This window comes from Mya arenaria, chromosome 12 (genome assembly GCF_026914265.1).
Source record: "Mya arenaria isolate MELC-2E11 chromosome 12, ASM2691426v1".
NCBI lineage: Eukaryota > Metazoa > Mollusca > Bivalvia > Myida > Myidae > Mya > Mya arenaria.
Window position 1 is genome coordinate 65,480,423 of NC_069133.1, and position 19,413 is coordinate 65,499,835.

The 19,413-nt window shown below is 39.1% G+C and overlaps 2 non-coding genes and 2 pseudogenes across 2 annotated transcripts; all 4 read left to right on the plus strand.

The window, feature by feature from the left end:
• The first annotated feature begins 1,927 nt into the window (after positions 1-1,927).
• On the plus strand, positions 1,928-2,065 carry LOC128212656 (U1 spliceosomal RNA; annotated as a pseudogene).
• A 374-nt stretch (positions 2,066-2,439) lies between these two features.
• LOC128212565 (5S ribosomal RNA) lies at positions 2,440-2,558 on the plus strand. The gene has a single exon (XR_008257485.1). It is a non-coding gene; the product is annotated as a 5S ribosomal RNA (ribosomal RNA).
• A 6,764-nt stretch (positions 2,559-9,322) lies between these two features.
• On the plus strand, positions 9,323-9,460 carry LOC128212657 (U1 spliceosomal RNA; annotated as a pseudogene).
• Positions 9,461-9,834: 374 nt separating this feature from the next.
• On the plus strand, positions 9,835-9,953 carry LOC128212566 (5S ribosomal RNA). Its single transcript, XR_008257486.1, has one exon. It is a non-coding gene; the product is annotated as a 5S ribosomal RNA (ribosomal RNA).
• Positions 9,954-19,413: the final 9,460 nt, after the last annotated feature.

Consider the following 19,413-nt stretch of genomic DNA (forward strand, 5'->3'; position numbering starts at 1 on the left):
GTTTTAGATACATATGGAGTAGTACTTTTGAACCAGTTTGTAGGAAGTCGTTATACTTACCTTTCAGTCAAGGGGGTTTAAATATACCTTGTATTTCTTTGAAAATTAAAGCTTTCTTTTTGTCGCATATATGTAGATATTTAAATAATGATGATATTCCTTGGAAGTATTTTACAACATATTGGATTGGGATACAAATGCGTACATATAACCCCTTATTTGCTTCTAATTTAATTCCGCATAGTGATTTTGTTCCTCCCTTTTATATTAAATGTCTGAAATATTTAAAAGAATTTGAAGAAATTTCTTCCTTTGTGCCTAACCTATTAAATGCAAAGCAATTATATGCGACTTTTGTTACAAGGAATATTGAACCAAAGTGTGTAAAAGATAATCCATATATTAATTTTAAAAACGCTTTCAGCAATATTTTTTCAAGAGCAGTAGACCCGATATGTAGAAATACTTGTTTTAAACTTGTTCATGACGTCACATACGTTAACTATTACTTATCAAGATTTGATCGTTCTTTACCAAATAAATGCACTTTTTGTGATAGAGTTGAGACTATTGACCATTTATTTATAGAATGTAGCTTTGTTCTACCTTTGAACAAAGCATGTTTATATTTATTCAATCTACTTACAAATGGCAATTATTCATTTAGTAAAAAATGGTTTCATTTCTTTGACATTGAATGTAATCACAATGTTAAATATGTCCTTCTTATTATTTTGTCAGAGTCTAGACATATTATTTGGTGTAGTAGGAATGATGTTAAAAAAGAGAAGAAAACTTTAGCCTCAAGTGATCTCGTTTATAGGTTTTTTAATAGAATAAAATATAGAATTTTAATTGATTATAAAAGGCTACATATTGATAAATTTAAATTGTATTGGTCTGAATTCTGTCTAATAGAACACAGTCAAATCAAGTACTTTACCATTTTAAATCCAAAGTTTCATATTAAATAATATCTTGTGTATGCAATGCTTTCAGTGTCTTTGCTGTTTGTGTTTTTCTTCTGCTTTCAGGTTGATGGCTGCGCAGGAAGGGCATAGCTTGGACTGACGGTCATTTCCCTGGGGGCAGAAGATAGCCATATTATTTGCATTTTATGTATTGTTTGTATTATATGTCTTTTTTCATAGATACTCTGTCTCGCTCTCTCATTTCATGCATCTCATTCATGTGTATATATGTAACCCAGTCAGGGATTCATATCATTTCATGCATACTTTCCTCATTTCACTCACCCTTCATATGTATATATGTAACCCAGTTTTGGGACCATTATCTCATTTCACTCATTTAAGGTTTCGTCAGGGTATCTCTAACCTTTTCTTTATACCAAGGCATTTTTCTAAAATTATTGCTTTTTCGTAAAGTCTTCTTTTTTACATTTCATTTCATTGGTCGGGGGTGAGGGAGGGGACTTGGGGAGGTCCGCACTATGAGCCTCGGTGCGGAACTGCTCGGGTCGTCATCACCATCTTCTGCCAGATATCTTTTTAAATGACAATTCAAAATTATCCTGTTTTTCAAATGTTTGAATTTTTTCACCTTGGTATACTACTAACATACTTGCCTCAGCACCACCAGTTTATAATGTATATAATTGTCTGTATTATGTGTTATTTGCTTCTCCCCTCGACGCTGAGTTTATCTAAAACAGTTTAAATATATAGATATTGACTTTTAAAAATAGTTCAACAAGTGAAAGTGACTTTCAAGTGACTAATAGTGAAACGATATAAAAGTGATCGATTAAGTGAATATAACAGTGACTTTTCCAAACTTCAAAACTATTGCATTATGTTACTTTTGTTATTTATATCAATGTTAAGGTGCTTTCTCGAGGCAAGTTGGGCGGGGCGCTTTACACCCCACCCACATGTTATTTTATGTGAATAAAGTTTTATGAAAAAGAAAAAAATGGCGGTTCCCCCAGGAAGAGGCTCTTCCATTGCACTTCGGTTGGGCTGGCGCCTGCGATTACCCCAAATGTGGGTAACTCGGGTGCGCAATTTATTTGTGTGGGAGATTGCGTTCGCGCTAACTCCCGATCATAATAAAACAAAACTAAAAAATAAAAACATAATAAGAAGGGGTCTCGTCTGACAGCGTGGCCGCTCGTCATTCTAAACGGTAAACACGTGTGCGAGCGCACACGAACGATAGTGTATTAAAAGTGTTACGCGTACAAGCCTGGTATATGGTTATGCTGGTTGTACTTATAAATACGGAATACTTGTTCTATTACCTATTATTTTTAATAATGTTCACGTTTTATATCATTACCAACATCGCCATTATTATTATTATTACTACTATATAATTGAAATGTTGCTATGATATATAATTAAATGTGAAAACTAAAAATAGAACACCGTCTGCTTAAGCAACACCTATATAATGCTTCGTTTTACAGGTACTGATGTCTACGGCCATATCACGTTGAAAACACCGGTTCTCGTCCGATCACCGAAGTTAAGCAACGTCGAGCCCGGTTAGTACTTGGATGGGTGACCGCCTGGGAATACCGGGTGCTGTAGACTTTTACTTTTTGTTTAAATATTATATGTATTAAAATACGTTTTAATGCACGTTTTCGTGCAGTTACGTGTACACACTGCAATTATTTCACACAAAAATGCAAACTTTTGTGAAAATGCGTTACATATAGGACCACTATCGCTGAACAACGTTGTTATTCGTATTTATGACGTTGCGTCTAAGAGTGAACGTCTCTTGAGCGCAATGACGTAGAAGCGCTGCCGTCATGACGTTGTGACGCGATGTTAAATTTCAACTGACGTCGCAGACTTGGCAACGTCAGGAAGACATTAGTTTTTGCGTGGATGCGTTACGTTACGAAGCAAGTGTTTGTATTGACACATGTTTTTAAAATGATGTGAATTTTGCGCTTTGTTGTTACGACATACTTACATGAGTCATGGCTACTTATACACACATATTGAATGCAGCGGTTACGTACAAACCGGAAGCACCACTCTAACCTTGCATACACAAAATATGCGTTTTAACGAAAATGCGAAATGAGAACGGGGTTTCTGCCCAAACACGGAAACAATGTGCGCAAGCGAATACAGCGCGCGCGACAAGACCGCGGTACCCTTGTTTGACCAGGCCTGTACTCGGAAACTGTATTCATGTTGGTATATAAGTGAAATAGCCGCCGCTGCCCAGCATACTTACCTGGCACAGGGGATACCGTGATCTGCATGCAGTAATTTCGTTTTCCTCGTGGAGCTTTACTTAAAGTGTATTTCAGTGGAGTGTTAAATAAACATGACTAGTATTGCTGCATACTTTCCCGCATTAGTGGGAAAGGCAGTTAGTGCGGACATAGAAAATAGATCCGTGAAAATTTCATGTATGAACAATAGAAATGTTTCTATGGCTGACTTAGTCATGATGATGGGAAAGTATAATGTAGACGCAGGAGAAGTGGACACCATTTCCAGGGGACCTCCGGGATCACGATTTTTCGAAGTGTCTTTACGCAGCCGAGATGTGGTGGAGCGATTTATAGGAAATACTGATTTTTCATATAGAGGGAAAAATTTCAGTGTGGTTGATTATCATAATCAAATCGTTGAGTGTCGTGTGCACTGGTTGCCAGTGCACACATGTGCAAATGTACTTCATAGCATTTTTGAACGTTATGGAAAGGTCCTGGGTATTTCTGATGACGCGATCAAGTTCGGGGAAAATTCCGTTAAAACAGGAATAAGGATTGTCAAAATTTCAGTGAATGAAATAGAAAAGGGGCAAATTCCCCACATCTTGAATTTTGAATGTGGAACTCGAGCATTGGTGACAATGCGGGGACGTGCTCCTCTGTGTCTGCGCTGCCAGCGCATTGGCCACGTGAGGAGCACCTGCCCCGGCATTGTCACTAATGCTGGGGCAGTTGTTTCAGGTGAGGCAACGCCTGATCCTGAGGCTGTTGTGAACGAGGTCGGGGCCGAGGTCGTGGAAGAGAAGGTGCAGGATGTGCAGACAGGAGGGGTGGAGCAGACCAGGGAGGTGGAAGTCACGGAGGAAACTGGGATAGCTGCAGAGGTAGAAGAAACAGAAGGGGATAATGAGGGTGAGATGGAGTTTTCGTCTGAGGCCAGAGGGGAGAAGCGTTCCGCTTCCGAGGAGACGGACCCTGGTTGGGATGTCGTCGACCGTCGGAGGCGGAAGGCCAGGGGCGCGTCTGTGGCCGGGTCTGGGGACTCCAGAGGTCTCAGTGCGATCCTCGTTGAGGATCCTCTGACACCCGAGGAGTCCACGGCCCAGGACACGGTCATGGACGAGCTTCTGTCTATGCAGAGTCCTTTTCATAATTAATCCTTTTTCCTCTTTTTTCCTTTACGATTATGTCTAACGATTTAAAACCTTGTTTTTGCGGAGATTTACCTGAAATGTATTATGGACAGTGCCTTTGCCTCACGATTTCTATTTACGGCGTTGCCGGGTCTAAAATTCACTGTGTACATGTATATATTTTGCTTCTCTTTAGTTGAGCAAGGTTTATCGTTGACACACCATGGTCATATATATAGGCGTTCTTTTTCCAATATATGTCATTTAATACTGTCTGTTTATTTCTGTCTACACGGACAATGTACAGAGTTTACGATGTATCGTCTGCCGTCCATACTACTAGTATTGGATTTTCGTCTGCTAATAGTTTACACCTTTACTTCTTTCGTATTAAACTACTTTATCTCAGAATATTGTAAATTTAGCGTTATTGCCTACATATATCTGTACGTTACAAGGTTTAAATTGAGTGTTCGTCTGCTAGTTATAAACTTAAATCAGAAACAAACTATTTCGTCTGCTTTTGGTTTGATTAGTTTAAACTTAATCTCAAGATTGACAGGTACAATACGGTTTAAAATGATTTATGTACACAGTGTTTATTTAAAATGGCTTTAAATATATTTAGTTTAAATATTAATGGACTTCGGTCTAAACCCAAGCAATCCTTTATAAAGGATTTTATTTCTGCTAATAATGTAGATATACTTTGCTTGCAAGAAACGCATATTAATAATTTCTTTTTCGTTAAAGATATTGAAATACACATTTCAAATAAATACAGATATATATGGAGTTATGGTTTCGGACAGTCAGCTGGAACATGTGTCATAATTATAAATGATAAAATTAATATTGAAAGTTTTCAAACGGATTTTGATGGTCGGTTTTTATATTTAGATTTAGATATTTGTGACTTTAAAGTTAGATTATGTAATATATATGCACCAAATGTTCCTGGGGAACGTAATGAGTACTTTACAAATATTAAACAGTTTTTTGTTACATCAAGGAATTTAATTATTTTAGGAGACTTTAATTTTATTTTTGATACTAGGCTAGATAAAATTGGAGGTAATGTTGATAAAGGTAGTCTTGGTTCAAAAATATTTTCTTCAGTTATTAAAAATTATGGTTTATTTGATGTTTACAGGAATAAACATCCGAATACGGTTAAGATATCTTGGTGTAAAAATGGTATTGGGTGTAGGTTAGATAGAATTTATTTTTCTTTAAAATTCAAAGGCGAAATTATAGATACTGGTTATATGCCATGTCCTCTTTCGGATCATGATTTTGTCTACTTTAAACTTCCTTTAAATAATGATATAAGTATAGGAAAGTCGTATTGGAAATTAAATAATTCCATATTATCAGATGAAGATTTTCAATTAGGTTTTAAGTTCTATTGGAAAATTATTAGTAGAACTGATGAAATTACCCTTGAGTGGTGGGACAAGATGAAGTTATTGATTAAGGAATTTTGCATTGATTATAGTAAATGTAAGAATATTGAATATCACAAAGAGTTAAGAAATTTAATTAAAGAGTATCAAAGTTCAGCGTCTATTAATGAGAGAATATTTATCAAATCTAAAATAAGTGAATTATATAAAGTCAAACATACTGGTGCTCTGATTCGTAGTAAAGTCAATATGATTAATCATAATGAGAATATTTCAAGCTTTTATCATGATGTGGAATTTTCTAAAAATAAAGACAAAATTATATACAAGATAGTCGATAATAACAGAGAGAAAAATACATCTCTTGGAATATTAGATTCTTTTAGGAATTTTTATAAAACTTTGTATGCAGCTGAATATATTGATAGTTCATTAAATGACATTTTTCTACAAGATTTACCCAGAGTTTCTAATGATGACAATGATGATTTAATTCAAAATATTACTGTTACTGATATTGAAACTGCCTTAAAACAAATGAATCACGATAAAACCCCTGGTAGTGATGGGTTAACGTCCTTGTTTTATTTGACATTTTTTAATATTTTTGGTCCAATTTTAGAGAAATTATTCAATATATGCTATGACCTTGGAACTATGTCTAATTCTCAGAAATTATCTTACATTACTTTATTATGTAAAGATAAAAATAATCCGTCTGTTATGAAAAATTATAGACCTATTTCTTTATTAAACGTAGATAGAAAGTTGTTATCTAAAATAATTACTAACAGACTGACCAATGTTTTACCAAGTATTATTGGTATAAGTCAAACATGTTCTATTAAAGGTAGATCTATATTTGATAATATACATTTAATTAGGAATCTATTAGACTATATTGAACAGAAAGATATTACTGCTTGCTTTATAAACTTAGACCAGGAAAAGGCTTTTGACAAAGTGTCGTGGCCATATATGTTCTCTGTTTTACAGAGTTTTGGTTTTGATGATAAATTTATTAAATGGATTAAAGTTTTATATAATGATGTGTCCACATCAGTTATTGTTAATGGACATATTTCAAATCCGTTTCAATTAGAGCGTTCTGTTCGCCAGGGTTGTTCTTTATCTCCGTTATTGTATGTTTTATGTTTAGAACCATTAGCCAAAAAAGTACAAGATGATAAAAATATAAATGGTGTCATAGCTCCGGGTGGTAAATTTCACGTTAAAATGTCTTTATATGCAGACGACAATACTACAGTTCTAACTGACAATCAATCCATTAATTTGTTTTTTAAACATGTTCATAATTTTCAAAGATTGTCTGGTTCAAAAATCAATTTTAATAAGTCATCGGGTATGTTTTTAGGAAAGTGGAAAACTCGAGACGATCATCCTTTTGGTATTTCGTGGGTTGAAAACTGTAAATTATTAGGTTATAAATTTGGTTATGATTTAACTAATGATGATATATGGGGTAAACTATTCAATAATTTTAGAAATACTTTGAATTTATGGTCGTCACGAGCAATGTCGTTTAAAGGTAAAAGTCATATTTTAAATAGCTATGTTGTTTCTAAAATATTGTTTTATATATTTGCCCAGGACATGCATCATTATTACTTGAATAATTTCCAAAAATCATGTTTTAGATACATATGGAGTAGTACTTTTGAACCAGTTTGTAGGAAGTCGTTATACTTACCTTTCAGTCAAGGGGGTTTAAATATACCTTGTATTTCTTTGAAAATTAAAGCTTTCTTTTTGTCGCATATATGTAGATATTTAAATAATGATGATATTCCTTGGAAGTATTTTACAACATATTGGATTGGGATACAAATGCGTACATATAACCCCTTATTTGCTTCTAATTTAATTCCGCATAGTGATTTTGTTCCTCCCTTTTATATTAAATGTCTGAAATATTTAAAAGAATTTGAAGAAATTTCTTCCTTTGTGCCTAACCTATTAAATGCAAAGCAATTATATGCGACTTTTGTTACAAGGAATATTGAACCAAAGTGTGTAAAAGATAATCCATATATTAATTTTAAAAACGCTTTCAGCAATATTTTTTCAAGAGCAGTAGACCCGATATGTAGAAATACTTGTTTTAAACTTGTTCATGACGTCACATACGTTAACTATTACTTATCAAGATTTGATCGTTCTTTACCAAATAAATGCACTTTTTGTGATAGAGTTGAGACTATTGACCATTTATTTATAGAATGTAGCTTTGTTCTACCTTTGAACAAAGCATGTTTATATTTATTCAATCTACTTACAAATGGCAATTATTCATTTAGTAAAAAATGGTTTCATTTCTTTGACATTGAATGTAATCACAATGTTAAATATGTCCTTCTTATTATTTTGTCAGAGTCTAGACATATTATTTGGTGTAGTAGGAATGATGTTAAAAAAGAGAAGAAAACTTTAGCCTCAAGTGATCTCGTTTATAGGTTTTTTAATAGAATAAAATATAGAATTTTAATTGATTATAAAAGGCTACATATTGATAAATTTAAATTGTATTGGTCTGAATTCTGTCTAATAGAACACAGTCAAATCAAGTACTTTACCATTTTAAATCCAAAGTTTCATATTAAATAATATCTTGTGTATGCAATGCTTTCAGTGTCTTTGCTGTTTGTGTTTTTCTTCTGCTTTCAGGTTGATGGCTGCGCAGGAAGGGCATAGCTTGGACTGACGGTCATTTCCCTGGGGGCAGAAGATAGCCATATTATTTGCATTTTATGTATTGTTTGTATTATATGTCTTTTTTCATAGATACTCTGTCTCGCTCTCTCATTTCATGCATCTCATTCATGTGTATATATGTAACCCAGTCAGGGATTCATATCATTTCATGCATACTTTCCTCATTTCACTCACCCTTCATATGTATATATGTAACCCAGTTTTGGGACCATTATCTCATTTCACTCATTTAAGGTTTCGTCAGGGTATCTCTAACCTTTTCTTTATACCAAGGCATTTTTCTAAAATTATTGCTTTTTCGTAAAGTCTTCTTTTTTACATTTCATTTCATTGGTCGGGGGTGAGGGAGGGGACTTGGGGAGGTCCGCACTATGAGCCTCGGTGCGGAACTGCTCGGGTCGTCATCACCATCTTCTGCCAGATATCTTTTTAAATGACAATTCAAAATTATCCTGTTTTTCAAATGTTTGAATTTTTTCACCTTGGTATACTACTAACATACTTGCCTCAGCACCACCAGTTTATAATGTATATAATTGTCTGTATTATGTGTTATTTGCTTCTCCCCTCGACGCTGAGTTTATCTAAAACAGTTTAAATATATAGATATTGACTTTTAAAAATAGTTCAACAAGTGAAAGTGACTTTCAAGTGACTAATAGTGAAACGATATAAAAGTGATCGATTAAGTGAATATAACAGTGACTTTTCCAAACTTCAAAACTATTGCATTATGTTACTTTTGTTATTTATATCAATGTTAAGGTGCTTTCTCGAGGCAAGTTGGGCGGGGCGCTTTACACCCCACCCACATGTTATTTTATGTGAATAAAGTTTTATGAAAAAGAAAAAAATGGCGGTTCCCCCAGGAAGAGGCTCTTCCATTGCACTTCGGTTGGGCTGGCGCCTGCGATTACCCCAAATGTGGGTAACTCGGGTGCGCAATTTATTTGTGTGGGAGATTGCGTTCGCGCTAACTCCCGATCATAATAAAACAAAACTAAAAAATAAAAACATAATAAGAAGGGGTCTCGTCTGACAGCGTGGCCGCTCGTCATTCTAAACGGTAAACACGTGTGCGAGCGCACACGAACGATAGTGTATTAAAAGTGTTACGCGTACAAGCCTGGTATATGGTTATGCTGGTTGTACTTATAAATACGGAATACTTGTTCTATTACCTATTATTTTTAATAATGTTCACGTTTTATATCATTACCAACATCGCCATTATTATTATTATTACTACTATATAATTGAAATGTTGCTATGATATATAATTAAATGTGAAAACTAAAAATAGAACACCGTCTGCTTAAGCAACACCTATATAATGCTTCGTTTTACAGGTACTGATGTCTACGGCCATATCACGTTGAAAACACCGGTTCTCGTCCGATCACCGAAGTTAAGCAACGTCGAGCCCGGTTAGTACTTGGATGGGTGACCGCCTGGGAATACCGGGTGCTGTAGACTTTTACTTTTTGTTTAAATATTATATGTATTAAAATACGTTTTAATGCACGTTTTCGTGCAGTTACGTGTACACACTGCAATTATTTCACACAAAAATGCAAACTTTTGTGAAAATGCGTTACATATAGGACCACTATCGCTGAACAACGTTGTTATTCGTATTTATGACGTTGCGTCTAAGAGTGAACGTCTCTTGAGCGCAATGACGTAGAAGCGCTGCCGTCATGACGTTGTGACGCGATGTTAAATTTCAACTGACGTCGCAGACTTGGCAACGTCAGGAAGACATTAGTTTTTGCGTGGATACGTTACGTTACGAAGCAAGTGTTTGTATTGACACATGTTTTTAAAATGATGTGAATTTTGCGCTTTGTTGTTACGACATACTTACATGAGTCATGGCTACTTATACACACATATTGAATGCAGCGGTTACGTACAAACCGGAAGCACCACTCTAACCTTGCATACACAAAATATGCGTTTTAACGAAAATGCGAAATGAGAACGGGGTTTCTGCCCAAACACGGAAACAATGTGCGCAAGCGAATACAGCGCGCGCGACAAGACCGCGGTACCCTTGTTTGACCAGGCCTGTACTCGGAAACTGTATTCATGTTGGTATATAAGTGAAATAGCCGCCGCTGCCAGCTGGAAGAGTTTAACCTGCTTTTCTTTATTAGATATTTATTAGAGCATATACTTATTTGTTATGAATCAAAACTATGGACATGTGCTGATAAATGCACAAAAGGTTATGATAACTCCTTTCAGTTCTAAAAAGTTCGCGATTAACTGTCAAAATCCTATGTATTTATACATCCACTTCTCACGAACAGTGTCTATAATATGAACACACGGACGAGGGCAGGTAACTGTGGCCGTGTGCATGCTGTATTAAAAGAAAAGAAATGGTATACTGTAATCAGATTGGTGGCAGTTTCGAATTGCTATATTATTCATTTTATCACATTATATACCCTTAAATGACAGACCAAATACATTATATGCCTGTATATATTTAAAAATAAATAACGCAACACCGACATTCGTTTTGTTTTGTGTGTATTAAATTTTGGGATCCCCGGATACGTCAAACCTGCCAGAAACGAACTGAAACTGAAACAGATAATTTGGCGGAAAACGAAACTGAAAGTAGGGTTTGTATATATGTTCAACTTTGTGTAACAGTATGGGCGAAACCGTTTGCAAACGTGCGAACAAATCACAACGCCATCATTCTGGACTACGTGATATAAAACAGTGACGAACTACACTCGTGATTAAATGAACTTCAATAAAGCTATTACATAAAGAAATGTGAAAGAACGTTGCAGCTGTTGCGCAAAAGTGTGGTCATGTGTTGTGGGGAAACCCCCCGAAGACGCCAAATGGCGACAACACGAGCCCGTTTGATGAGCCTTTCACACAGTCATAATGCTTGTCCATGCAATTACAATACAGAATTACATGGAGGTTAACAATACATGGAACCTGCGAAAATACGCAGCAGCATGGTGGAACTCCTTTGCAAGATTTTTTTTTTGCATGGTAAGGATACAGCCCTACTAAGGTTCAGTTAAGACCAGTCCTATCAACAATACTTCTTTTGACATTAAACCTTAAAGTGTGACCTTAATCTTTGAGGTACAGACCTAGGTATTGTTCTTGAGGCGCTGCCTCATCTTGTTAAACCTTTATTGCATTTTTTTAAATGTTTCATGGTACAAACAGCCCGGACAAATTAAGTCCGATCAGACGGACGAAGTGACGCACGCAAGCATGCACCCACGCACGCACTCACGCACGCGCACCCGCAGATACACGGAACCACCATTGTGACAACCATGTTTCGTTCACCGCAAGCGGACTCGCCAAAAACGGAAGTAAATATTGTTTCGCAAAAAAACTTTAGCATACAAAATTGACCAAATCTAAGAAACTTTCTTCCTCTCATAGAACTTGTAGTATCGTTTGACAAAGTTTCTTAATCTATAATAAATGGAGCGAGCGCACTGGCTGAGACCAAAACGAACTTATTCCATGTAAGCACTTATTTGACCCACTATCTCCGCCCGTCTTGTAATCACATGATAGTTTGGCGCGAAAGTTCAAACGCCCAGGCGTTCGTTCATTAAATGAGTGTCGGGCAATAGTAAATCGTCGCAGATTGATGTTTGTACAAAACAAATGGAAACGCACAGAAACATGAAAGTTAATGGTACTTTTCGTTTCAAAATCTTAAATCTAGATCATTTAATTGCCTAGGTATGTTGCATAGTAAAGTACTTTACTGGGATGACCGTTAATTTAAAGGAATAAAAGTAAAAGCCTGATTTTAAATTGCCTAGCGACAGAGTTACTTATCCATAAAAAAATAATATTCACCAAAAAGTGCCTTGTTCACAATATCGTTGTTGTGAGAAAGTAATGTATACGATACGTATAATTCGACGATGGTTCGTATATCTCAAGGTCTGCCAACACGCAGAACATAAGTTTACACTGATGTGACCAACTTATTTAAGAAAGCGACATTTATGTGACTATGTTCAAGCTGCTTTTAGGGGCGTAGCTGGAGATACGTGCGTTCTATCGCGCAAACGGCAAACGTGGTGAAAAGGGTGCGGGGGACGGGTCATTACTATAAAGATTACCTGTTTAAAATTACATAAAGCTTGCCTGTATATATATACTTCTACATTCAACAATCGATACGTGCACTCATACGGTCGACAAATGAAGTAAAATACGTACTGTACAGTAATTGATTCCCAAATTGACAAAATAAGTGAAGGAGGGGGGGGGGGTCAGTTTGGCGAAATGCTCAAGTCCGAATGCCCAAGGACCCGACGCTGATTGCATCTCTTCTGTGCCAATACTATACAATTATACATCTCTGTGCTACATGCCCGATATGCTTTGCACTAAGTATAACACTTGGTGGGCTTTAAAAGTTTTGATTATTCCATACACAAAAAGGATTAAAAACAAGATATTCAGGTGGTTCAAATATTAATCGCTAGTGAGCAATTGTACCGACCGTATGCAGTTGTGGTGAAAGTAAGCAGTAGTTGTGAAAGTATGCAGCAGCGGTGACATTATTATGTAGGCTCTATGCAGTAGCTGTGACATTATTATGTAGGCTGTATGCAGTAGCGGTGACATTATGCTGTAGGATGTATGCAGTAGCTGTGACATTATTATGTAGGCTGTATGCCGTAGCTGTGACATTATGTTGTAGGCAGTATGCAGTAGCGGTGACATTATGCTGTAGGCTGTATACAGTAGCGGTGACAGTATGCTGTAGGCTGTATGCAGCAGCGGTGACATTATTATGTAGGCTCTATGCAGTAGCTGTGACATTATTATGTAGGCTGTATGCAGTAGCGGTGACATTATGCTGTAGGATGTATGCAGTAGCTGTGACATTATTATGTAGGCTGTATGCCGTAGCTGTGACATTATGTTGTAGGCAGTATGCAGTAGCGGTGACAATATGCTATAGGCTGTATACAGTAGCGGTGACAATATGCTGTAGGCTGTATACAGTAGCGGTGACAATATGCTGTAGGCTGTATACAGTAGCTGTGACATTATTATGTAGGCTGTATGCCGTAGCTGTGACATTATGTTGTAGGCAGTATGCAGTAGCGGTGACAATATGCTGTAGGCAGTATGCAGTAGCGGTGACAATATGCTGTAGGCTGTATACAGTAGCGGTGACATTATGTTGTAGGCAGTATGCAGTAGCGGTGACAATATGCTGTAGGCTGTATACAGTAGCGGTGACAATATGCTGTAGGCTGTATACAGTAACGGTGCCATTATGCTGTAGGCTGTATACAGTAGCGGTGACAATATGCTGTAGGCTGTATGCCGTAGATGTGACATTATGTTGTAGGCAGTATGCAGTAGCTGTGACATTATGTTGTAGGCTGTATGCAGTAGCGGTGACATTATGCTGTAGGCTGTATACAGTAGCGGTGACAGTATGATGTTGGCTGTATGCAGTAGCGGTGACATTATTCTGTAGGCTGTATGCAATAACGGTGACATTATGATGTAGGCTGGCTGTATGCAGTAGCGGTGACATTATGCTGTAGGCTGTATGCGGTAGCGGTGACATTATGCTGTAGGCTGTATACAGTAGCGGTGACAGTATGATGTTGGCTGTGTGCAGTAGCGGTGACATTATTCTGTAGGGTGTATGCAATAGCGGTGACATTATTCTGTAGGCTGGCTGTATTCAGTAGTGGTGACATTATGCTGTAGGCTGTATACAGTAGCGGTGACATTATGCTGTAGACTGTATGCGGTAGCGGTGACATTCTGATGTAGGCTGTATGCAGTAGCGGTGACATTCTGTTGTAGGCTGTATGCAGTAGCGATGACATTCTGCTGTAGGCTGTATGCAGTAGCGGTGACATTCTGATGTAGGCTGTATGCAGTAGCGGTGACATTCTGTTGTAGGCTGTATGCAGTAGCGATGACATTCTGCTGTAGGCTGTATGCAGTAGTGGTGGCATTATGCTGTAAGCTGTATGCAGTAGCGGTGACAATATGCTGTAGGTTGTATGCAGTAGCGGTGACAATATGTTGTAGGCTGTATACAGTAGCGGTGACAATATGCTGTAGGCTGTATGCAGTAGCGGTGACAATATGCTGTAGGCTGTATACAGTAGCGGTGACAATATGCTGTAGGTTGTATGCAGTAGCGGTGACAATATGTTATAGCCTGTATGCAGTAGCGGTGACAATATGCTGTAGGTTGTATGCAGTAGCGGTGACAATATGTTATAGCCTGTATACAGTAGCGGTGACAATATGCTGTAGGCTGTATGCAGTAGCGGTGACAATATGCTGTAGGCTGTATACAGTAGCGGTGACAATATGTTGTAGGCTGTATACAGTAGCGGTGACATTATGCTGTAGGCTGTATACAGTAGCGGTGACATTATGTTGTAGGCTGTATACAGTAGCGGTGACATTATGCTGTAGGCTGTATACAGTAGCGGTGACAATATGCTGTAGGCTGTATACAGTAGCGGTGACAATATGCTGTAGGCTGTATACAGTAGCGGTGACAATATGCTGTAGGCTGTATGCAGTAGCGGTGACAATATGCTGTAGGCTGTATACAGTAGCGGTGACAATATGCTGTAGGCTGTATGCAGTAGCGGTGACAATATGCTGTAGGCTGTATGCAGTAGCGGTGACAATATGCTGTAGGCTGTATGCAGTAGCGGTGACAATATGCTGTAGGCTGTATGCAGTAGCGGTGACAATATGCTGTAGGCTGTATACAGTAGCGGTGACAATATGCTGTAGGCTGTATACAGTAGCGGTGACAATATGCTGTAGGCTGTATACAGTAGCGGTGACATTATGCTGTAGGCTGTATACAGTAGCGGTGACATTATGCTGTAGGCTGTATGCAGTAGCGGTGACATTATGCTGTAGGCTGTATGCAGTAGCGGTGACATTATGCTGTAGGCTGTATACAGTAGCGGTGACATTATGCTGTAGGCTGTATACAGTAGCGGTGACATTATGCTGTAGGCTGTATACAGTAGCGGTGACATTATGCTGTAGGCTGTATACAGTAGCGGTGACATTATGCTGTAGGCTGTATGCAGTAGCGGTGACAATATGCTGTAGGCTGTATACAGTAGCGGTGACAATATGCTGTAGGTTGTATGCAGTAGCGGTGACAATATGCTGTAGGCTGTATGCAGTAGCGGTGACATTATGCTGTAGGCTGTATACAGTAGCGGTGACATTATGCTGTAGGCTGTATACAGTAGCGGTGACATTATGTTGTATGCTGTATAAGGCTATATACAGTAGCGGTGACATTATGCTGTAGGCTGTATACAGTAGCGGTGACATTATGTTGTAGGCTGTATACAGTAGCGGTGACAATATGCTGTAGGTTGTATACAGTAGCGGTGACATTATGCTGTAGGTTGTATGCAGTAGCGGTGACATTATGTTGTAGGCTGTATACAGTAGCGGTGACATTATGCTGTAGGCTGTATGCAGTAGCGGTGACATTATGCTGTAGGCTGTATGCAGTAGCGGTGACATTATGCTGTAGGCTGTATGCAGTAGCGGTGACATTATGCTGTAGGCTGTATACAGTTGCGTTGACATTTTGTTGTAGGCTGTATACAGTATCGGTGACAATATGCTGTAGGTTGTATACAGTAGCGGTGACATTATGCTGTAGGCTGTATACAGTAGCGGTGACATTATGCTGTAGGCTGTATACAGTAGCGGTGACATTATGCTGTAGTCTGTATACAGTAGCGGTGACAATATGCTGTAGGCTGTATACAGTAGCGGTGACAATATGCTGTAGGCTGTATACAGTAGCGGTGACATTATGCTGTAGGCTGTATGCAGTAGCGGTGACATTATGTTGTAGGCTGTATACAGTAGCGGTGACATTATGCTGTAGGCTGTATGCAGTAGCGGTGACAATATGCTGTAGGCTGTATGCAGTAGCGGTGACATTATGCTGTAGGCTGTATGCAGTAGCGGTGACATTATGCTGTAGGCTGTATACAGTAGCGGTGACAATATGCTGTAGGCTGTATACAGTAGCGGTGACAATATGCTGTAGGCTGTATGCAGTAGCGGTGACATTATGCTGTAGGCTGTATGCAGTAGCGGTGACAATATGATGTAGGCTGTATGCAGTAGCGGTGACAATATGCTGTAGGCTGTATACAGTAGCGGTGACAATATGCTGTAGGCTGTATGCAGTAGCGGTGACAATATGCTGTAGGCTGTATACAGTAGCGGTGACAGTATGCTGTAGGCTGTATGCAGTAGCAGTGACAATATGCTGTAGGCTGTATGAAGTAGCGGTGACAATATGCTGTAGGCTGTAGGCTGTATGCAGTAGCGGTGACAATATGCTGTAGGCTGTATACAGTAGCGGTGACAATATGCTGTAGGCTGTATGCAGTAGCGGTGACAATATGCTGTAGGCTGTATACAGTAGCGGTGACAATATGCTGTAGGCTGTATGCAGTAGCGGTGACAATATGCTGTAGGCTGTATACAGTAGCGGTGACAATATGCTGTAGGCTGTATACAGTAGCGGTGACAATATGCTGTAGGTTGTAGGCTGTATGCAGTAGCGGTGACAATATGCTGTAGGCTGTATACAGTAGCGGTGACAATATGCTGTAGGCTGTATGCAGTAGCGGTGACAATATGCTGTGGGCTGTATACAGTAGCGGTGACAATATGCTGTAGGCTGTATACAGTAGCGGTGACAATATGCTGTAGGCTGTATACAGTAGCGGTGACATTATGCTGTAGGCTGTATACAGTAGCGGTGACAATATGCTGTAGGCTGTATACAGTAGCGGTGACATTATGCTGTAGGCTGTATACAGTAGCGGTGACAATATGCTGTAGGCTGTATACAGTAGCGTTGACAATATGCTGTAGGCTGTATGCAGTAGCGGTGACAATATGCTGTAGGCTGTATACAGTAGCGGTGACAATATGCTGTAGGCTGTATGCAGTAGCGGTGACATTATGCTGTAGGCTGTATGCAGTAGCGGTGACAATATGCTGTAGGCTGTATACAGTAGCGGTGACAATATGCTGTAGGCTGTATGCAGTAGCGGTGACAATATGCTGTAGGCTGTATACAGTAGCGGTGACAAAATGCTGTAGGCTGTATACAGTAGCGGTGACAATATGCTGTAGGCTGTATACAGTAGCGGTGACAATATGCTGTAGGCTGTATGCAGTAGCGGTGACAATATGCTGTAGGCTGTATGCAGTAGCGGTGACAATATGCTGTAGGCTGTATACAGTAGCGGTGACAATATGCTGTAGGCTGTATACAGTAGCGGTGACAATATGCTGTAGGCTGTATACAGTAGCGGTGACAATATGCTGTAGGCTGTATACAGTAGCGGTGACAATATGCTGTAGGTTGTATACAGTAGCGGTGACATTATGCTGTAGGCTGTATGCAGTAGCGGTGACATTATGCTGTAGGCTGTATGCAGTAGCGGTGACATTATGCTGTAGGCTGTATACAGTAGCGGTGACAATATGCTGTAGGCTGTATGCAGTAGCGGTGACAATATGCTGTAGGCTGTATGCAGTAGCGGTGACATTATGCTGTAGGCTGTATACAGTAGCGGTGACAATATGCTGTAGGCTGAATGCAGTAGCGGTGACAATATGCTGTAGGCTGTATACAGTAGCGGTGACAATATGCTGTAGGCTGTATGCAGTAGCGGTGACAATATGCTGTAGGCTGTATACAGTAGCGGTGACAGTATGCTGTAGGCTGTATGCAGTAGCAGTGACAATATGCTGTAGGCTGTATGAAGTAGCGGTGACAATATGCTGTAGGCTGTATACAGTAGCGGTGACAATATGCTGTAGGTTGTAGGCTGTATGCAGTAGCGGTGACAATATGCTGTAGGCTGTATACAGTAGCGGTGACAATATGCTGTAGGCTGTATGCAGTAGCGGTGACAATATGCTGTAGGCTGTATGCAGTAGCGGTGACAATATGCTGTAGGCTGTATGCAGTAGCGGTGACAATATGCTGTAGGCTGTATGCAGTAGCGGTGACAATATGCTGTAGGCTGTATACAGTAGCGGTGACAATATGCTGTAGGCTGTATGCAGTAGCGGTGACAATATGCTGTAGGCTGTATGCAGTAGCGGTGACAATATGCTGTAGGCTGTATACAGTAGCGGTGACAATATGCTGTAGGCTGTATGCAGTAGCGGTGACATTATGCTGTAGGCTGTATACAGTAGCGGTGACAATATGCTGTAGGCTGTATGCAGTAGCGGTGACAATATGCTGTAGGCTGTATACAGTAGCGGTGACAATATGCTGTAGGCTGTATACAGTAGCGGTGACATTATGCTGTAGGCTGTATGCAGTAGCGGTGACATTATGCTGTAGGCTGTATACAGTAGCGGTGACAATATGCTGTAGGCTGTATGCAGTAGCGGTGACAATATGCTGTAGGCTGTATGCAGTAGCGGTGACAATATGCTGTAGGCTGTATGCAGTAGCGGTGACAATATGCTGTAGGCTGTATACAGTAGCGGTGACAATATGCTGTAGGCTGTATGCAGTAGCGGTGACAATATGCTGTAGGCTGTATACAGTAGCGGTGACAATATGCTGTAGGCTGTATACAGTAGCGGTGACAATATGCTGTAGGCTGTATACAGTAGCGGTGACAATATGCTGTAGGCTGTATACAGTAGCGGTGACAATATGCTGTAGGCTGTATGCAGTAGCGGTGACAATATGCTGTAGGCTGTATACAGTAGCGGTGACAATATGCTGTAGGCTGTATACAGTAGCGGTGACAATATGCTGTAGGCTGTATGCAGTAGCGGTGACAATATGCTGTAGGCTGTATGCAGTAGCGGTGAGAATATGCTGTAGGCTGTA